General features: G+C 44.2%; 1 pseudogene; it reads left to right on the top strand.

The window, feature by feature from the left end:
- Positions 1-2,191: 2,191 nt before the first annotated feature.
- The window catches only part of LOC101549983 (pre-mRNA-splicing factor SLU7-like), a 53,087-nt pseudogene continuing 39,084 nt past the window's right edge, over positions 2,192-16,194 (top strand).

The raw sequence follows: 16,194 nt of genomic DNA on the forward strand, positions 1-16,194 counted from the left end.
TATCACTCCAGTCCTCAGGGAACATCAAAATTAGCAGTGAAAATTAGCAAGACTGTCTCCAAACTACTGAATCAGACACTTTGGAGGTGGATTCCAGCTCTTACAGTTCTAGCCTGCCTTCCTAATGATCCTTCTACACAGTACAATTTGAAAAGTATTGCATGATACATGGATCAAGCTAAAAAAAAAAAAGTCCACACTACTCTCTAGCTTTAAAACCTTTCACAGGGACTGGAGAGGTAGTACAGCTTAGTAAGGTGCTTGCCTTGCACAAGGCCAACTCAGGTTCAATCCCAGCACATATGAGCCTCAAGCCCTGCCAAAAGTGACTAGAGTACAGAGCCAGGTGTAAGCCCTGAGTACTGTCAGGTGTCACCCCCCCCAAACAAACAGAAAGAGTCCTCCCCTGTGTCCCTTAAGATGAAGGTCAAATTCACTAGAGCAGCTCTCCAGGCACTTTGCAATCTGTGCCCATCCTGTACCTGGGTCACGTCACTCTCCTTTTATCCATTCTGCAAGCTGCTCTCCAGACTAACCCCCGAAATGAGACAATTTTCTCCTTAGTTACTTCCTGTCCGCCAGGAATAACAACCATATTATTGTAGAAAGCATCCCTACAGGCAAGGCTAGGATCCTGGGAATAAATTAACCTGACAGGAACTGTGGACAGGGCTGGGAGTGGGGGGTGTCACTAGGTGCAGAGGGCCCACCACTGGCAACCTTATTGTTGATGAATTTCCCTACAATATCTTATTGAATTCTCACCAAAAAAAAAGGAAAAAAGAACATGAACGTGAAAGATTGATGGAAGCTTGAAATAAGAGGCCAGCAACTGTTCTGGAATAGATAACAGAGTAGGAAGAAGTGTCAAAAGCAGGTAAGCGGAAGATATTCTTGTTTAGCCCAGAGAACCTGCCTCCTTTCTCCCTTGATTGCCCTCCTAGGATCGTGCCATATTGTTGGATGCTCTGATCAGTTCCATGTGAGAAATACCTGAATATATTTTTTCTACCTTTTTTCAGTGCTGTTGAAACAAAAAAGCCAGGAGGACACTCACCACGTACTGACCACAGATCTTGGATCTAAAGACCAGTTGCACCATGTTTGCCAAGTCATAATTCACAGAACCCTTCAACAATTAAAACCTGGTATGTACCAGGGCTGATCTATGAACCTCATCTGGGAGCCCAGGTTTCTGAGACACCCGCCACTTATTCAGCTCATCACATGACTTGTCACCGTGCCCCATCAGAGCACTACTAGACCCAATTGGACTGGCTACCGCTCGGTTGAGTTAGCACATGATGACATCAGTTTCTCTTTGACAAGCCAACTGATGCAAATATCTAAGCACATCAGTTAGGACAGCAAGAGCCTCTAAGATAGTCCAAAGGGAACACAGGTGAAAAATTGAGCAAAAGGGATGGCCATGGCATGAAACTAGGGGATTAACCAGTAGGATGGGGGCTGGGGCAACAGGAAGGAAGCAAGGTTGGAAGTGGGCCACCGCAGGGAAAGGTTGACAAACATTGAACTAGGTCACCCCTTCCCAGTGTAGTGAATGCACTGGTGGTATCGTGGGTAGCACAGCTGCCTTCCAAAGTGGATGATACCACTCTAGGGGGCACTGGACAAGCTCCAGGAGGACAGCGGTCACTTCCAAGCCAATTGAGGAGAACTTTCTCTTTGTTCACTTTAATGAATTAGAATTCTAGGGGATGCTGCCTGACTTGTTATTCCTGAAAAGGGGACAATAAGCCAAATATTTTTGGGAACCTGCAGTTAGACAAATGCCCTGCCCCAGATAATAAAGTAGTCACCTAAAGCTTCAGTATGTAGCTGCCAAGAAACTGCCGTGAGTACAACCTTAGAAAACAGGTGTTACCACCTACCTACCCATATTTCCCCCCAGTGCCCAGCATAAACTCTACATCATTGGGAATTCAGCACTGCATGAGGGGTGCTTTTGAATTCTCCCCCTCAGAGTCTAAGGCTTCCAAGGGTGTTTTGCCTTTCAGATTTATTTCAGCAAGTTGCCGTTAATTGTGTTTTCAATTAGTTATGTTTAAAACATCTTGAGATTTGGGCAACTGAAATTGCAGTGCATTAATAATTATTAAACAGAGGTTCTAATCCATTATTTATTGAATAAATTTTTAATACTAATGCAGAATCCATTGTCACTGCCACCATGAGTTTGGCCATTAAGGAAAAAGCTGACGAAAGGAAACTGGAGCTCCAGGATTATGAAATAAAGGCCAGTGGAGAGAGCTTCCTGGAAGAAAGGTTGGCAGCTGTTTGTCTTCTCTGTCCATTTAATCAGGGCTCTGTTGTCTAAGGAGAGTGTGTGTAATCCCAAGTCACAGGTTCTTAGCAAATATTTGCACAAGGAGGGCATGAATGAATAAGTTAGTGAATTTAGAGGAATATAAAAATGAGGACTCTTAAGGGATAAGATCTTTTCATTTTTGTTGTTTTTGTTTTTGGTCTGGTTTTGTTTGGGGACCATCCATTGCAATGCTCAGAGCTTATTCCTGGCTCTTCACTATGGGATCATTCCCGGCAGGACTCAGGAGGCCATATGGGATGCCTGAGATTGAACCCAGGTTGGCTGTGTGCAAGACAGTTTCCTTACCTGCTGTATGATTTCTCTGGCCCTAGAGCTAAAGTCTCCTTGATTTTAACCATTGACGGGCACATATAGAACATTCAAGATGCAAAGGAGGTTTTGTTGTGGATAAAACATCTATCTCCTCCCTCACAGCCAAGGATTGTGATGAAACTGAGTGTGTGGGGGGCAGGCAGGGGAGAGGTCAAGGGGGGCATCATAATACTTCATACATAATCATAATACCAATTAATCTATGGGGACAGAGAAATAGCACAGGGGACAAGGAGAATGTCATGCATGTAGGTCATCTTTGTTTGACCCCCAACAGTCTGCGGTGACCTAGACATTGCCAGGTGCAGCCACAGAATGTTCTGAGTACCACCAGGGTGGCCCAGATCATCTCTGGGACTTCAGGTCCCAAGTGCCACCCCCTCTTTGAGCTTCCACATTGAACTTCTTCCCAGTTGCCAGAGACTCACCCAAAGGGGATACCCGAGACCTCATTTGCAATGTTTATAAGACTCGCCCTCCAAAAATTTTTATTGTGTATATTTTTAACTTCTGGCATTGTGGCTTACAAACTGCTATTAGTAGAATTTCATACATGATCTATTTCAGCACCAAGTCCTTCACCCGGGTGCCTGCTTCCATCCATCACTGTCCAGTGTCCTTCACCCACCCTCTCACTCTGTGGTAAACTTCTGAAGACATGTTCTCAGTTTCTGTTACCTTTGGGCCTTTGTTATTCCCCTATTCGGTTTCTTCATATCCTGCATATGAGAGAGATTTTTTGTGTGTGTCTGCCCCTCTCCTGACTAACTTCACTCAACATACTCATATCTTTAAATTGTATTAAAATGCAGTAACTCAGTATGGCACAGAAATTCATGTACAGTGAGGAGGCAGGAGACTTTGCTGAGGCTGTCAGAGAAGGCTTTAGTAAAAGAAATTTGGCAGACGGCAGGTGCTACATTTTCAGCTCTAGAATTTAGGGAAGGGCCACACCACAAGCTACAACAGGCATTTGCACAGACAGGAGAGACACAAGGAATTTGCCAAAGAATAAGGAAGAGAGGCTGGGAAGGAGGAAGAGAAAAATGCAAGACCCACATAAGCATGTGAAGCTTTTCACCTTATAGATCAGCCCAGCTAAGGATTAAGCAGGAGATTTATTGGTCAGGAGTAGGGGTTGTTGTTTTTCTCTTTAGAGAAAGCACAACAAAACTCATGTCCAGTTGAATACTTCTAGGGGTGTTGGCTAATATTATAGTGACATATGAGAAGAAGGAATGGAATGAAAAGTAATTTAGAATCTAGAAAGATATAACTAAGACACCTCTGGGTAGAAAGTGAGGAAGGCATAGGAGAAAGGCAGAGTTGATCCTTTTGTTTGGATTACAGTATTTTGGAAGAATGAAAGTTGAATTGAGTTTGATAGATATGACTAAAGACGTTGGGGATATTAATTTGAAGTGTCTATGATGAAAATTCAACAAACAGTTGGATACATAGACGTAGGACAGTCCTAAAAACATACGACTAGAGCTCCTATGTGGAGACCCATTAACACAAAAGTAGCTGTTGCAAGCCTTTGTTTAGAATATCCTGTGTCCAATACTTTTTATATAAAAATTATTCAAAATAATTGTACGTATTTTTAAAGACTAATTTTCAATTTGGCAGAGAGTCTCTTGCCCGTCTTCTCTGGCTGTCTTCCCTGGGGCCCCTCGGAAGGGATGGGCTCTAGCTTCTTTCCCCACCCCAAACAGAGCTCCCGGCTTCCAAAGACCTCCAGAACCTAGCCACAGCCATGCTCAAGGCCCCCTATCCACACATTCCGACAAGCGTCTCGCATACCAGCAGAGGAACCCAGGTGTGTGTAATCCCATCAATGGCCAACATCCAGAGACTTAAAACCAAGCTCCAATATCTTAAAACCTATTTCTCTCTCTGGGAGAAACTGGCAAGCTACTGAGAGTTCCTGCCCACATGGGAGAGCCTTGTAGAAGAGCCTCGCAAGCTTCCCATGGTGTATTCATGTGCCAAAGCCAGTAACAAGCTGGGTCTCATTCCCCTAACCCTGAAAGAGCCTCCAATGTGGCATCGTTGGGAAGGCCGAGTAGAGAGAGGCTTCTAAAATCTCAGGGATAAGACGAATAGAGAGGTTGCTGAGACCGCTCGAGAAATTCCACAACCAACGGGATGATGATGATGATGATGATGAACTTTCAATTTAAACATAGACACTATCTAATGTCTCTAGGACAAAAAGTTAGAATGAGAAAATTAAATAAACTGAAAAGGAATCTTTTTAGAATTCACGCCAGAGTTAAAGCAAAACTAATGGGACCAACCAGTTAAGACCATATATAAGGCAGTCTCTCTAAAACTGCGGAAGTTCGGGGATACAAAAAGGGCATCATTAATCCTCATCTTCATCAAAATCCCTCAGAATCTTTGATCCTCAATTCTACCTTTCTGCCCAACTCCTTCCAGAACTTTCTCAGATCACTGAAGACTTGGGAATCTTGGCTTCTAAGAATCTTCAGCCCTGCCAACCTCTGACTATCCTTTGGCTCAAAGTCTGGGGACTGTTAGCTTGTCTGACTCTACCACGAATCCCATATCTTGAACCTGTACAGCTCAAAGAAAAGGTTAATTAGAAGACCACAACCCATCCCCCCGCCCCCCAGCCACAGATTTCAACAGGTCTAGGATTGGGCCAAATACCTAAAATTTTTGTCTGATTGTTTCTGGTTTCCCAGGGACACTTCCAGTCCTAGCTCTTCCCTCCCTCCAGGGAGGTTCAGCTTGGCTAAGCGGAAAGAGAAGCTCATATTAGGCTCTAAGTGAAGATCTGTATCTGAAGGCCCAGGGGATCCACAATCTCACACTTCCCCAGTCAAATTCCAGCACCAGTGGGACTCATCTTCTAGCCCACACAAAAAGAGAGATGGGTGGGAGATGAGATGAGTTAGATCTGTGAACCTTTGGCCTTTGTTTTCATAAACATTCCTGGAACAACATGCTAATTACTCAGAACAGATGAAAAAAATTGACAGTGTCACAACCCTGTGGATATGTAGGTATGTCTATCCTCCAAAGACTTATAAATGAGGCCAGCAAGAGCTATTAGAGGCAGCTGCTTGAAGACAGTGACCGGGTGGTTCTTGGAGCAGTGAGGAGAGAGTCATCTCCACTGCCAGGATACCTCCTCCATCATTCCATGCCAAAGGCACCACTTCTTCTTTTGTCACCTCACAAGGTTTACCTTTCCCCCCACATGCTTCTAAGAGATAAATTGCTTGAGACCATGAGCCTGAGTTTCCCACTTTTGTCTTCCCTCCCAGGCCCAGCAAGGGAGAAGGACTTGGCCCATTACGCAGACACTCAGCAAATTGTTGACTAAAAGAACAAATTGACCCCATTTTTTAAGGAACATTACTTATGCTGAAATAGTTGAGGATTTCACAAATGAGCTTCTATCCCTTCTAATCCATCATCAAATTGGCAACACAATATAAAACAATGCCATGTCAGATACAACTAGACACGATTATGCGACTTTCTAAATACATCTCCATAGCCAAGGACAGCAAGATGAGCCAACAGGAAATACACTTCACCTTTGAAGGCTGTGGCAGGACTGTGTGGTGCTTCAATTGTGTCTGCAATTTGGGTCATTGTCTTCCAGGAGGGACTGGAACTCCCTTAATAACATTTGGATTTAGGGGAAATCTTTTAAAAGGAAAATGTAGTGCCTTGTGCATATTGTGTCCTCAGGGGGAAAAAGAAAGCCAGCGAAAGGAAAACTACAGCCAGCCCACTCAGGAAGAATTGGGTTGGGGCCAGAAAATCAAAAAGAGAATGAATTTAGCATTGGTGTTGCTGGAACTAATTATCAGACAGATTCTTTATACATTTTTTTTTAATTTTTAAGGGTGAAGGAAGGAATGGTAATCTTCATTAAAATTACAGCAGTCAGTGAACAGGACCAGTATGTTCCTTTTTTAGCTATTAAAGATAGTATTGTTATGTTTCTGAGTCACATTTAACATATATATACAATAACTATTGTATAAACAATGATCGCATAAGCTGTAAAACATATAGTGTTTTTAACCCAGACAAGAGTATAAAGTGAGGCCCCCATAGCCATGCTACTGGACTCCTTGCCAGGCTGTTTTCACTTGGGCACCCCAGAGAGGGGCAGGTGAGAACCCTCCCCGCCCCAAGGGACCCAGCCCCAGCAGACGACCTCCACTACCCAACTGCTGCCACACTCCAGGCTGCTTTCCGGACCATGCAGCCGCGAAGCGGCCACACAACACATTATAAAACACTTCCTACCCATTTCCCATAATTACCACACCACCATATTTGATAGAGTTCAGATAGTAGGAAACAAATCATATATATATGGATTTATATGAGAGATATATAAATATATCTCTTGGAGAGCCCGGCAAGTTACCGAGAGTATCCCACCCACACACACAGAGCCTGGCAAGCTACCCATGGCATATTCAATATGCCAAAAACACAATAGGTCTCATTTCCCTGACCCTGAAAGAGCCTCCAATCTTTGGGAAAGATGAATAAGGAGAGGCTGCTAAAATCTCAGAGCTGGGTGGGAGGAATAGAGATGTTACTGGTGCCCGCTCGAGTAAATCGACGAACAACAGGATGATCGTGATGACAGTGATAAAAATTTACCAGATCTTATTTGACTTACACAGTGGCCCTGCAAGAACGACTCTTATTTCCCCTTCTACAGACAAAGGACCCCAGTTTCACCAACAGTGGACCCAGAACTCAAAGCAGATTTTCAGATTTGTGCATTTTACCTCTGTGCTTTTCTCCTGTGTGGCCTGAAGAAATTTCTAAAAGCAATATTCCTGTACATCTGGGATACCATGGAGGTTCTTATTTCCAGATGAGAGCTGCTATGATGGAAATCCCAGCCCACACAGAAATCCAGTATTAGTAAGATCCTCAGGTTCCCTCTCTCCAGGAAGATGTGCAACCTGATACTCTTCCCCTTCCCAAATCTGGCTTGGAGGGGAAGCTGGCCCCTCCGGGCAGCCACAGAGAGGCTCAGCCTGGAAGTGGGCCACCCAACGACCCCACTAGAGATCAGTTTATAGTTGAAACTCAAGAATCAGAGAGAGAGCCCCATTTCTGAAATTAAATCTCCAAGAGGCAGCCTCAACAACCTGCCATAGACAGAATCTACCTCTGACCTGTGAGCAGCACTGGAGCCCTCACTTTGAAAGGGAGTTGAATGAGTTCATCTACAGGCAGTTAAAGAATATCCTGGGAATAGCACCTGGAGAAGCGCGTGTTCATGCAGTGCACCCTCATTTAGAGAAATGAGTCTGAGCATGAGCACTTTCCTGCTTCTTCTCTCCTTACCGCTGACCTTGGAACCCCAAAGCTCATAGGACAGAAAGCAAGAATTCAATACCCATTGTATTAGCTTGGGGTTCTCAAGAGAAACAGAACCAGCCAGACAGCAGAGAGTGATAAGAAGAGCTTAATCCTAAGAGTTGGCTCACATAGATATCGGGGTTGAAAAGTCCCACCATCTCCTCTAGGCAAGCTGGAGAATAAGGAGAGAGTGGTGAAAAGTCGAGGCCCAAGACCTGAGAGCCAGAAGTGCTGACATTCAGGGGCAGGACAACATGCATGTCCCAACACAAGAAAACCAAAGAAGTTTGGTCTTCCTCCGTTTTGCTTCTCTCCACCCTGCTCCCTATCGTGGGGAGTCCCGGTTGGAGAGAGCCCAGCCACACTGGCGAAGGCAGATCTCCTTTATTCACGCTGCTTATTAGACGCCCTACTCTCCCAGAAGCTCTGTTCCCAGAACGAATCTTTTAGAATAGCTGGCCAGTTAATCTGCGCATCTCTTCACCCCATCAAATTGACACATGACATGAACCTTCACATTTAGATTTCCCTCCAGCCTCAGAACCAAGTTCCAGCCAGGCTCTAGCGCGCATGTGTGCGTGCATGTGCATGCATGCGTGTGAGTGTGTGTGTGCGCGCGTGTGTGCGTGCGTGTGTGTGTGTGTGTGTGTGTGTTTCTGAACCCAGAAGCACCTGATTTCTGTGTTTCACTGCTCACAGTGCCCACAATGCCCAGCCCAATCCAGACCACGAGAGCCTGCTGTGCGCGAAAACCCATCTCTTTACCCTGGACCGTGTGAAACCTCCTCCTTTCTCCTTCTCCGCTCTGCAGTCAGGAGTGTCAGTCTGCTTGAAGCTAAATGAGCCAAGGAATAGAGCCTGGTGGGGACAGGGCTGACTGTGGAAGCAACACCCTCCGCACGCAGAGGAGGGCACTTCACAGCACACCGTCTCATTTTCCATTCTGTTCTAGGAAGGAGGCGCAGAGCTTGCTGGGCTGTGGCGATCACAAGAGGAGCCAAGATTACCTAAGTATAACCTCACCTGTCAAATGGCTCATCTCCCGCCGGGGCTGGATGAGTGAGCAAACAGGTCCATTTCATTTATTAAAGGAGTGATGCTTCATCTTTCAGAAACACACAGATATTTATAGATAAAATAATGTGATTTATAAGATTTGTGTCAAAAAATAATATTGGGGGCTGAGAGCTGCAGGGTGAGTGAGGGAAGTAGGTGGAGCAGCTAAACAGTCAATGGGGGGGTGAGTGAAGCATACCTGGGGGTCACTAATAGAGTCTGTCAGCCCCAGGACATGTCCAAAATTCTCCCCAAAATACAGTTTTTAAACAGCATGGTTTAAATCTAAAAGTTTTCATGTAAGAAATAGTTCTGAAAAACACCTTTTGAAATAAAAGTCTGCCTGTCTGTCTCATTTAAATTAGTGAAATTCTAATATTCACTTGAAGTTTTCTCTAATTTGACAGGGTTTTCTTTGCCTACCCGGGTTTTTCTGGGTGTGTCATCTGATTCGTAACTCACCCTTGACAGTCACTGGGAAGCAGTGCAGACCTAGTGCAGGTCCCCGAAGGCAAGTCCCGTTGACATCAAATGCCTGGTGGGTATCTTGTTCACAGCCTCCTTCTACTTTCCTTCTGTGCCTGTCTAGAAAACACAGTGACCCCACCATTTTTCTTTGTTTCCTCTTCACCCAGTGATCCTGCACCTCCAAGCACTGGTGATGCAGAAAATGAGTGAGGGAGGCAAATCGGAGCATTCAGGGCTGTAATCCTCTCTGGAAAGATCTCCAGATTGACAAAAAATAAAGAGAAACACACAAATCTGCTTTTCTAGTAACTCACACCCATTTATCAACTGCTGTGTGGACCCTGAGGTCATATCACGACACTTCACTCCCCCGCCCACAGGGTACCCCAATTATAGTCTTGAGCCAGAGAGGAAGCTGTAGAGGAAGGCGCCTCCCTGACTGCGCTGGGGCTGCCTACGCTGTGCCACAGATTCAGGGACAAGGGGCTTCTTGCTGGCCTCTCGGTCACCTCAGCCTTGACACCTTCCTGTCCTCACTGCCGGGCTCCCCCAGCCTTGAAAATGTCTTCATCCATTGAGATTCACCCTGTCCCAAAGAGAACATTCCTGAAATTGGTTTACATGCAAATGACATGGGGTTTGAGTCAGATAAATGAATACATGCGTCTACATACTAAGTATCATTTCCTTGAGACCCGGACACTCTTTCTGCCACATGCACTCAGGATAAGCCCCGACAGGCCGAGCACCCAGCCAGGTGGCATGCCACCCCAAGAGCCAGGAGTCGGGCACTGCTCAGGAGCAGCTGCACTGGAATGGACCCTGCTATGCTGACCTCCTTTTCCTGGCCCCAGGGAGCCTGAGCAAAGGCTTTGGAGAAAGAGCAGGTGGGGTGCAGCTCCCAGACCCAGCGCAGTTCAAGCTGAAGGAAAGACTGGGAAGATGGTCCAAAGGTCCAGAGAGAAGGGTCATTGCTTGCAGAGTCCCATGTTCCATACCTGGTACCACAGAGCCCTCCGCTTGGCCCTGAGCTCCAGTGCGTGGTCCCCAAATAAGAAATAAATTAAAATCAAGGATGAAGGAGGAATCTTTCCAGGACCAATAAAGACTAAAAGAGAAAATAGGGTTCCTTCCCTCTACAACTCTTTCTCCTTTGCTTCTATGCCTACCCTCTGGTTCACGGACTAAAGCACCAAATGAGGAATCCAGGAACAGAGCTGAAACCAGGAAGGATTTGGTTGAAAACATGGGGTGCTCTTGCCTCTTTGACATCTCATTCAGGAAAAGCAAGTCTCCCATCCACAAGCAGCCCTAAGGATGTCCGATCAAGAATTTTTGGTTTTGTTCCCCCCCCCTTTTTTTTTGATGGGACACTAACAAACTGTTTTTTTGGGTTTTGGTGTTGGTTGGTGTTTTTTTTTTTTGACAGAAAATAGTTTCCTGCTCACTGTCACTATCACTGTCACTGTCATCCCGTTGTTCGTGCATTTGCTCGAGCGGGCACCAGTAATGTCTCCATTGTGAGACTTGTTACTGTTTCTGGCATATCGAATACACCACCGGTAGCTTGCCGGGCTCTCTGAGAGGGATGGAGGAATCGAACCTGGATCGGTCACGTGCAAGGCAAACGCCCTACTGCTGTGCTTGCTGTGCTATCGCTCCAGCCCTAGCTTCCTGGTATTTCTTCCAAACATGTTTCAAGAAACAGTCAGATGATGGCTGCTCCCTTGGCTCTATCTACCTTAGGGTTCTGACCACCAAGAAAAGCCCACCTTCACTTAGCAAAAACCTTTGTCTTGGAGTCTTACTTCTTGACAAATCATTAGACACAGACCTGTATATCAGTGGAAAAGGCATTTGGCCTTCAAAAAGTGTGGGTGTCTGTGCAGGAAGTGGATAGTGATATTTGAGAATGATTCCATGTGCTTCAGTGACCTTCATGACCAAAGAAAGAAGCTTTTTGTCACCCAACCATAGTGCAGGGGTCGAAGAGTGATATCAGGTAATCTAGTGAAAATTTTGTCATTTTAAATCTCACCAATGTGAGGTATAGCCAGTGAAACAGATAATAGCTAAGGAGTGGGAAGAAGAACAATTAAAAGGGGGATTAGAGGGCAGGTAACACTCTCTTGAGCCCTCCTTTTGACCTGCACAGTAGCCTCTCTTAAACCCTATGTCCATGTCTAGATGGACAACAGTGTCCTAGAAAATGGTAGGCAAAGGAGCACATGGCTAGAGAGTCAAGGAAAGTCTAAGAGATAAAAAGAAGATAGAACTGGCCAGGAAAGAGAGGTCACAAGGAATCAGTGACAGTCCAGGAGGACAGCCATGGACTTCAAGGGACAGAATTAACCAGTGAGGGCCCAGTGCAGACCAAAGACAATGCACATAGAAACAACAACAACAACAAAGCAGTGTGAATCCTGGACTTAGAACATCAGGGGACCCAAAACTACTTTGGGTAGCTTTTAAAAGGGTACCTCTTAAAACTATCTTCTTAAAGTTGCAAAGTAAATAATCCTCATGTCATAAACATCAGGAGCTTGTATGCTAATTTTCCATCCAAAATCCATGGACCTGCTCAGGACTGAGCTAGTCTTTCAGTGACAGCAGGAGCCAAGCTGTGCTTCCCGGGCTAAGCTATGGGCGTCTCAGCAAGTGTTCCCCATCTCAAACTCTGAAAACTAAACTCACCTCATTGGCACCCAACAACATTCATGCCCTTGAGACTATTTAAAAGCATTCCAGTGTGCTGTTCTGTGGGGACAAGGCATGTAATCAATATACTGGAAACACTACCAATGTGTTCTAGAGAAGGCAAGGCTGGCTTCCTGCAAGAATTGCTCATTTTCTGCATTTATTTGTGGGATATAAAAAATACGTACGTAGTATGAGAGTAATATTCAAGGCGAGAGTAAACAGGGGCCAGTAGAACTGATCAATAGTTGAAAGCTTGCCATAGAAGTATGAGTGTATGTGGAGAGGTGGGGGGTGCGGAGGGCAGTTAGGATAGAGAAGGGATTAGCATGACAATAATAGTTGGAAGTGATCATTTTGAACAGAAACTGAGTGTTGAAAGTGGTAAAGGGATATACCTGATAATCTTTCATTATCTATATTGTAAATCATAAGGCCAAAAAGGAAAGATAGAGAGAGAGAGAGTGAGAGAAAGAGAGAGAGAGAAAGACAGAGAAGTGCTTGTCATAGAGGCAGGTGGGGATGGGGGGCAGAGGGCTGGAGGGAAATGGGGACCACTGGTGTTGGGAAAAGTACACTGCTGAAGGAACAGGTGTTAGAACATTATATGACTAAAATCTAATCAAGCACAACTTTGTAAATGTGTTTATCATTGTGATTCACTAAAAAAATTATTTTAAAGAATGGGTCATCTAGTACATCAGAAACAGACATGATCACCCACACAACCCTTTAAGAGCTCTTACCTTAATGGGTTGAAGATATGGAGTTTCAAATATTTAAACCTAGATGATTTAAAGTCGTAACAATTAAGAAGAAATCAATCCATACTTACAAATAAACACCGGTCAATCACACTGATGCATCAGACTTTATCTCCTTGGATTTCTTCTTTTCTGAGGGTAGCAACCTCTCTATGTAAGTTGTGATTTCTATGAAATCCTTTCATCCTGGTGTCTTGATTTAATCCCCATGAGAGGCCTTATATGGGCCTCAGTATAGAGTCTAAAATGTGTTCATGGAGTTGCCATGGGTCTCACCATTCTCAGTCTGCTGATGGGATAGGGGTAGAGAGATGCCCTGAAAACCCAGGCATGAACCCTCCTAAAGTTAGGATCCTATATTCCTGGTGGGGATGAATTCTTTCATAATCTTATTCTATCCAAGCATGCATGCAGCCCAGAAGGCAAGGTTCCTGTTTATTCTTTTCCTGATCGAACTGGGTTTACCAAAGCAGACAGAGGTTGTCGCAAGTTTCCTCTATTGCACTTACAGGAGTAATGCCTCATGGGTGTGTTGCTAAATTGGAGATTAAGAAAGTATGAATAAATTGGTCACTGGTTCCAAGTCCTTCTCAGCACCAACAAATGACACAAAAGGGAGGCCAGACCTAAATGTATCCAGTGATTAGAAATGTAGTGTATCTTTGTGAGTCTTAGCAAGACAGCTGCCATAGAATGGCAAAACCACACCCTGCTCTGACAAAAAGTTTTCAATGGATGCTCCACTCAGCTCCTGGAGTTTACAACCATCCTGTGTCTGTGGCCATCCTACCTCCTTCAGCGTCAGCCAGCAAGTAGTGTGCAGTCAGAGATGAGGCAGGGACAGACCTGATCCTAGTTCCAAACCCTAGTGTTGCCCGAGCACTCCTTGCTGGTGATTGCTCTCACTGCGTGGCCAGCGTTCCAGTTCTAAGCACACTCTTCCCAGCCTCCCAACAGAACGACTAGTGGCCTGGCAGTCAAGCCACTGCCTCACTGTCTCTTTCCCTGGTTCTTGTTGTGTAGTGTGGAATGCCCTGGGATGAGACCGGGTCTGCCAGCATCAATAGGCTACAGCCTGTCACTTGAGTCTTCTGGGAGCAGGTCACATTCATAGATTAATTTAGAGGACTTCTCTTCAGAAATCTCCCACTCAAAACTACTATATGTATTTCCCCCTCATAAGGTCTTACATGACCGTCGATATACTTATTTTATTGGTGCTTTATCATTCTGCATTGTCATTTTTTAATTGGTCACACTCTGGTATTCTGAGGGCCCAGAGACACATCCAGTAGTATTCATCCCAGTGATGCTCAGGGACCAAGGCCACATTGCACAGTGCTCCAGGGGACCATTCAGTGTCCAGAACTAAACTCAGAGTCTCATACATACATGGCAAGTGCTGTGCCACTTCCCAGTTCCCATTGCATTATTCATTCTTATCTATCATAAGGCATTTTATTGATACCATTGCACATTTTTAAAACTGCTTTTGGTTTGGGGGCCATACCCAGCAGTGCTCAGGGCTTACACCTGACTCTGCACTCAGGGATTACTTCTGGCAGTGCTTTGGGGGATCATATAAAGTGCTGGGGGTGGAACCCAGATCAGCCAGGTGCAAGGAAAGCACCCTGACTGCTGTGTTATCTCTCCAGCCCCGCAAATGTTACTTTAAATTCTAGTTTGTCTTCATATTTTTAATTCTGATATTAAAGGACATACTATGTTTTTATGTTTTGTTTTATAACTCTACTCTTTTATTGCTTCTCCCAGCTTGTTGATTCTGGAAGTTTTTATAGGAAGGCAGAGATTGGAGCAATAATACAGCAGTTCAGGTGCTTACCCTCCAAGCAGTCAACTTGGGTTTTATCCCCAACATCCCATCTGGTTCCTCAGTTCACCAGAAGTGAGTGCAGAGCCAGGAGTAAGCCCTTAATCAACTGGATATAGCCAAAAAAATTAATAAAAAAGATGCTAGCAGGTATTTTGTATCTTCTTTTTAAATCCATCTGTATGTGTGTCTTTGTTTCTCTGTGTGCAACTTCATCTACCAAGACCTCTACAACTCTTTGAATTATAGCAATCTTTAATAAGAACAGGAACCTATCTTATTCACAATCTCACAGGAAATAAATGAAGATGGATACTTTGTTTTAATACAGACTTTTTAAAATATAGAACTTTAATCAAATTGAGAAAATTTTCTCTTCTTTCCAGAGAGCTTTTATCATCACTGTTAAACTTTACTATATGCCTTCTATCAGTATTATTGAAATAGTAACGTGTTTCTTTTCTTCTTTAGTAGTAAATTACACTGATCATTTTTGATGTGTGAAATCCATTTTTAAATTAATAATTTCAAATCAGGGTTGCAGAATATCTAGAATATCTTCTTTAGTTAAACTGCAAGAATAAACATTTGCAGAGTCATCAATGAGGCTTCTGAATAATTAGAAAACTCAGAAAAATAATACCAAATAAATCAACTCGGAAATCAAGAGTCCAACATCTCCAAGGAAAGGGAAGCAGACAGAGGTCACCTGTTCACATTTCTGATCATAGATGTGGAGAGTAGAATTTCTAGAATGAGTACTGGCAGAGAGATATATTTAAGGGGCAGAAGAAATGGCAGAATCTCGGGCAGCCTCAGGGGCTGTACAGATAGAAATGGAAGAAAGGTTAAAAGTAAATGGATTGAGAAAGATAAACCCACTACCAAAGAGCAAGTGGAAAAAGCTTCATATTCTCTGTATCTGACACCAACATCTCTCATAATGCCATAAAATCTAGAACTCTGGTACTGGCATAAACTGCAGCACAATGATCAATGTAACAGAAAATAAAGTCCAGAAGCAGGACACCTGCACATAATCATTTCGATTACAACAAAGTATCACTATAATGCACAAGAAAAATGCTAATCTTCTCACTGTACTGTAGCACTGTCGTCCCAATGTTCATCGATTTGCTCGAGTGGGCACCAGTAATGTCTCCATTGTGAGACTTGTTACGGTTTTTGGTATATCGAATACAGCACGGATAGCTTGCCAGGCTCTGTCTAATCATGGAGTTAAAAATAAGTCTAAATTGCTATGACTATATTCCCTATAGAAGGGAGAAAATTTGACTCTCCATGTGGAAATTCAGGAAGGTGCAGTTTCTTTGTTG

This window comes from Sorex araneus, chromosome X, assembly GCF_027595985.1.
Source record: "Sorex araneus isolate mSorAra2 chromosome X, mSorAra2.pri, whole genome shotgun sequence".
Taxonomy (NCBI): domain Eukaryota; kingdom Metazoa; phylum Chordata; class Mammalia; order Eulipotyphla; family Soricidae; genus Sorex; species Sorex araneus.